We start from the raw sequence: 6,309 nt of genomic DNA on the forward strand, positions 1-6,309 counted from the left end.
ATATCCTCGTCACTGATAAGGGGGAGCCAGAGAATTTCAAGGAGCTGCTATCTCATCCGGAACAAATCTAGTGGATGGAATCCATGCAAGAAGAGATGAATTATCTACAAAAGAATGATACGTACTAACTGGTTAAACTTCTAAAAGGCAAAAGACCGCTCAAGTGCAAATAGGTATTTAAGCTCAAGTAAGATGGAAACGGCAAGCTGGTCAGACACAAAGCTCGATTGGTGGCAAAAAATTTTGAACAGAAGAAAGGTATTGATTTTGATGAAATTTTCTCACCTGTTGTCAAAATGACTTCTATTCGAACAATCTTGAGCTTGGCAGCTAGCCTAGATCTTGAAGTGGAATAGTTGGACGTGAAAACTACTTTTCTGTATGGATATTTAGAAGAAGAAATCTATATGGAGCAGCCAGAAGGTTTTGAAGTAAAGGCGAAAAAACACATGGTATGCAAGTTGAAAAAGAGTCTTTATGGGCTGAAACAAGCACCTAGGTAGTGGTACAAGAAGTTTGACTCATTCATGAGAATTCAAACGTACACAAAGACTTTTTCAGATCCCTGTTTATACTATAAAAAATTCTCTAACAATAACTTTATCATCTTGTTGTTATATACGGACGGCATGCAATTGTAGGACAAGACAAGAAGTTGATTCCCAAGTTGAAGGAAGATTTCTCCAAGTCATTTGACATAAAAGACTTGGGTCCAACACGACAAATTCTAGGAATGGAGATTGTCCAAGAAGGACAAATAGTAAGTTGTTGCTATCACAACATAAGTATATTGAACATATACTTAGACGCTTCAACATGATGAGTGCTAAACCAGTTAGCACGCCTCTTGCTGGTCATATGGCGTTGAGAAAGACAATGTGTCCTACAACAAAGGAAGATAAAGAAAGTATGGCTAAAGTTACATATTCCTCTATTATCGGAAGTCTGATGTATGCAATGGTATGTACCAGACCTGATATTGCTCATGTTGTTGGTATTATTAGCAGAGGTTTCTTGATAATCCCGGAAAAGAATATTAGGAAGCTGTGAAGTGGATACTTAGGTATCTAAAAGGAACCTCATATGAATGCTTGTGTTTTGGGAGATCATATCCAGTTTTGAAGGGCTACACGGATGCTGATATGGCAGGTGATCTTGATAATCGTAAATCTACTACATGATACCTGTTCACTTTTTTAGGGGGGGCTATATCATGGCAGTCGAAGTTGCAGAAGTGTGTTGTACTCTATATAATCGAAGCAGCGTATATTGCCGCTACTGAAGCTGGAAAGGAGATGGTTTGGCTAAAACGGTTCCATCAAGAGCTGGGATTGCATTAAAAGGAGTATGTCGTCTATTGTGACAGTCAAAGTGCAATAGACCTGCACAAAAATACCATGTATTACGCAAGGACGAAGCATATCGACGTGAGATATCACTGAATTAGAGAAAGAATAGAGGATGGATATATACAGGTCAAGAAGATCCATACAAGTGAGAATCCTTCGGATATACTCACCAAGGTGGTACCAAGAGACAAGTTCGATCTATGCAAAGAACTTGTCGGCATGCACTCAAACTAGAAACTCCAGTGTTACCTCCTTCAAATTCATGAGACTGGGGGGAGGGGGGGAAGATTTGTTGGGTCCATCCCATATGTGAAAGAAGAGAAGTTTTCTTTTCTTTGAAAACTTCAAGCAAGCCAATTAATACTAGAAAATATTTGGGGAGATTTTTGAAATAAATATTGATGTCATTGCATACATCAATATGGACATTCTTCAACTATAAATAGGTGTCTCTATCTTCATTGTAAAACGCACCAAAACAAGAGAAAAAGAGTAATTTTCAGAGTAAGAGGCAAAATACCAAAATACTCTGTGAGGAAAAATATAGAGAGCTTGAGCGGTATTGTAGTGAGATAAAAAAATAAAAAGAGGGTTATTTCTTTTGAGTGTTTAGTGGTCTTTGAGTATTTTACTCGGTACCACAAATTGTAAAATCCTTGCTATAGTGAAATCAGGTTTCCTCTCGGACCGTGGTTTTTCGCTTTGTAAAAATCTCGATGTCCTTATTTCTCTTATTATTACTGTTGGTTACAGTATTTTAGTAATTCGCATTTATTATAGTCGTATACCGTGAATATTATTTCTGTGGAGGTTTATTCCCAACATGTTCTGCACCAATCCCTCAATAGTCCATAACCATGCAAAGTTTGAGAATGGAATTTCTTCATCCTCCTGAAATGATGCAAAATAGAGAAGGCATGACTTGTGGTGATCTGGCAAGTGCTTGCAGCTCAGTTCTATTACATCTAAGCACTTTGCACTGATGACAATATCTTAATCTATGATTTCTGCAATTTTCTTCCAACTCTCCTCTTTTTTCTCTATCCTTGTCATAATATGTAACACCCCAGACTTTAGACAGAGTCTCATATCAGCAAATCAGAAGATGGATGTTGTGTATATAAGTTAACAAGCCTTAGACCCTAGTTATGCGTTTTAAGCCCATGAGGACTTAGGCCCAGAGTGGACAATATTACTAGCGGGCAGGGCTGTTACATATGGTATCACAACCACTCTTGTATCAATCATGCCGATGGTGAGTCAGAGTTCAATTGAGTTTAGGCAAATCCCGTGTCAGCCATGACGATGGTGGGTCAGAGTTCAATTGAGTTTAGGCAAATTCCGGTTAGGTTGGGCAAACCTCAGTGCTGAGTTTAGGCGAATCCCATGCGGTTGGACAAACCTCAGCGAGGACGTTGAGTCCATAAGAGGGGGTGTTTGTAACACCCCAGACTTTAGACAGAGTCTCACATAGGTAAAACACAAGAGAGATGCTGGGTATATAAGTTAACAAGCCTTAGACCCTAGTAACGAGTTTTAAACCCGTGAGGGCCTAGTCCTAGAGCGAACAATATCACTAGCGGGCTGGGCTGTTACAAAATAATAATAATTACAACAACGACAACCCAGTGAAATCTCACAAGTGGGGTCTGGGGAGGGTAGTGTGTACGCAGACCTTACCTCTACTCCGAAGGATTAGAGAGGCTGTTTCCGAAAGACCCTCGGCACATTAAGATGAAAACGTGATATCCCAGTCAAAATACAAGCTACCAAAATCACTAGGAGAGGTAGTCCTTGACACATTCTTGCAGTTTCTTCTTTTACTTCACATAATTCGGAAGGGCAAGTTGGTTTGTTGAACAACTTAATTTGCAAAAGTTCCTAACTTTTCTCTTTAGAAAGAATGCGAAGTTGGAGAAGATTAGGATTAATTTCGGCAGCCATCTTATTGTTTCAGCTGGTTAACAAAACCTTGATTCCTGGAAACATTCTTTAATGTCTTCCCATGCGTTAATACTCCATACATCATCAATGTGGAGAAGGTACCTCTTCCTCATTAGAGATTTACGCAAAGCATCTGCTGCATTATTCCCAAATATGCCACTATGCTGACAATTTACATTGTTTCACCAAAAGTTAAGAAAAACGATGTATTGAAGGGTATGATGCAATGTGTAGCCAATTAAACTGTTTATATTATCCGAATTCAAAAGTGACTAAAGCTCTATCCCTTTCTGATCAATTTTTGTGGGAAGTTTCTATAAGATATGTTGAGCATGTTGGAGTCAAAATAACATGGTGCATGCGGAAGGTAACAATGTAAAATTGGTGGACGATAAATCAGACAAGAAAGAAAATATACTAAAGAATAGGACATTATAATGATGTTTGGTCAATTGACCTACATATAAAAACTAGTATAAAAATATAAAAATTAATGACTACATTGTAGATGATATTGTTGTTATTGTTGTGAGAAGAAAATGTCAATTTATAGAAAAAACTTATCCTCCAAGAAAATGATAACTCATATGAAAAGAGATTCCCTTCCTTCGAGAAAGAGAGTCCTAATAGATTAAAAATTCAGGGCAAAATCCTAACAGAGCAAGGAATCCAGCCAAAACCATCACTATTGTTTCTCTGTTTCATTGCCATCGTGCTATCGTCCTCTATCCTTCTCAGGAAGCTGCTAAATCAAAAGAACTCGTGCACTTAGCCTTGGCTTCCTTTGTTCGCTCAGTCCAATATCAGGTCTAATCCTCATATCTGGTGTTCAACGCAGAAAATTAATTTGGTATAGCATGAATTAGGCAGTGCAATCTCGAGTAAGGTCTTCTAAATGCTCCTTGTATTGCATAAGAATTTACGTTATCATTGTAAATTTCACAAAGCTTCTCAATAGGCAGCAAGTTGACCTCTTATGGCCTTCTACAAGGTATTTCTTTGTTGGATACATTTATCGGTTTTGCAAGCAATTATCCAACACTAGCTCAAAACCTGCAAACTCCTGTGTTGGCTAACATGTAGTCTGTTATGCGGCGCCTTCCTGAAGTTCCTTGGAAGGGCGACGTAAAGCTAAGCAACCGATGTCACTGTGGTTGTTGTCCGCCAACTGTGGTCCCCTCCGTACGCTAGACTATATTGTCAGTGTCATACGGGAAAATCAATGTTATGAGTAATTGAGCGAGTGAAAATGAGCAATTGATGATGAAAGCTGATGATTGTGTTGATGATGATGAAAGCTATTACAAAATGCTATGCAGTGTCCGGGGGGGACACCAATACAGAGAAATGATTTCTTGCTAGAATGTTTGAATGTTTTGGTCCCCCTTAATAATGCTTAAACACAATAAACCAAAGTTACATGACTAGACCTATGAAAGCTGTAGAAGCACACTGAAAGTAAATGAAGTAAAACTACTATATAATTACAATGGAAAGGACTTAGTCTTCTACGTGGTAGAAGTAAGTCTGTTGGCATCAACTTTGTCTTGGGCATCAGGGGTCTATGTGCGTTGTGCTGTTGGCACGCTCATCTGCATGCGGCTGGGCGCATGCGCTTAGCATTAGATCTATGCGCGTGGCACTGTCTGTGCGCGCGGCGCTGTTGGCAACATGATTATCTGTGTACGTGACATTGTCTATGCGTGCGACACTGTTGAGATTCGCCAGCTGCTGGGCACTAGTATCGGTGGGGCGACAGAGGCACATGCGCGCTTGTCACTTGGCACTACCGAGACCACGGGGCTGACCGTGGCGCTAGGCGTTGGAAGGCTTGCCAGGACGCCATGTGGCGCGTCCAAGGGGTCATGGGTCAATGATGGAAAGTAGCCCATGACATTCTCCCCCACCTGAGTTGGCGACGTCCTCAGAGCCTTACATGTATGATGATGATTGATCAGGCTCTTGTTGGCTGGGAGGTCTGTTCCCCTCGGTCTTATGAGGTGGTTTTCTTAATGATCTTTCATGTATTTCTGAAATGATCTGAGGCGGCTTACATGGAAGATTGGATGGATTTTCCACCAGGATGGTGTGTTCAGCTGGTATGTGGATTTTCCAATGCGTCTTTCAATAGACAAGGGTCCGATGTATCTTTGCAATAGGCGAGGGTCATGGGTCCTCTTTGCAAACAAGTTTCGCCTTGGGGTTCTTATCATCACTTTGTCTCCTGCTTGATGTTGGGCAAAGCAAAGGTTGTGTTCAGCATACCTCGTTGCCCTCTCTTGGGCTTTGACAAGATAGCTTCGCACTATCTCCAAAGTTTGCTCTCATTCTTTCAAGAAACTGGCAGCTCGAGGCGATGTTGGCATGTTTGGTGCCCTCATAGTCTGTGGAAGTAGAGGTTGCTGTTCGGTAATAATTTCAAAAGCACTTTTGTTTGTGCGGGCACACTTTTATGAATTGAAACACAGCTGAGCAACATCCATAAGCTTCACCCAATTCGTTGTGATCCGGTTGCAAATTGGCGGAGATATTCCTCCAGTATGTCATTGAACCGGTCTATCTGGCCATCTGCTTGTTGATGGAAGTTTGAGTTATGACTCAATTTGGATCCGAGGCACCTGAAGAGATGGGTCCAAAATTTGCTAGTGAAGCGTGAGTTGTAGTCACTAATGATGTCTTTGGGCATGCCCCAATATTTGACAATATGAGAGAAGAAGAGTCGAGTTGTATCTTCTGCCGATATGTTCTGTGGGGATACTATGAAGGTAGCATACTTGGAAAACTGGCCTACTACCACCAAGATGGTTGCAAGATCTCCGACCTTGGGTAATCCTGTGATGAAATTCAGGGAAATGCTTTCCCAAGGTCTCTGTGGGACAGGTAGCGGCTCCAAGAGTCCCGCTTGTGCTGAGCAATCCGACTTGTCCTTTTGGCATGCTTGACAAGTCTTCACACACTGAGGGGCGCCATGAGTTATTGGACGCCGACGATATGATATTTGATTGATGATGTTGAG

This window comes from Nicotiana tabacum, chromosome 9, assembly GCF_000715075.1.
Source record: "Nicotiana tabacum cultivar K326 chromosome 9, ASM71507v2, whole genome shotgun sequence".
In the NCBI taxonomy this organism is placed as follows: domain Eukaryota; kingdom Viridiplantae; phylum Streptophyta; class Magnoliopsida; order Solanales; family Solanaceae; genus Nicotiana; species Nicotiana tabacum.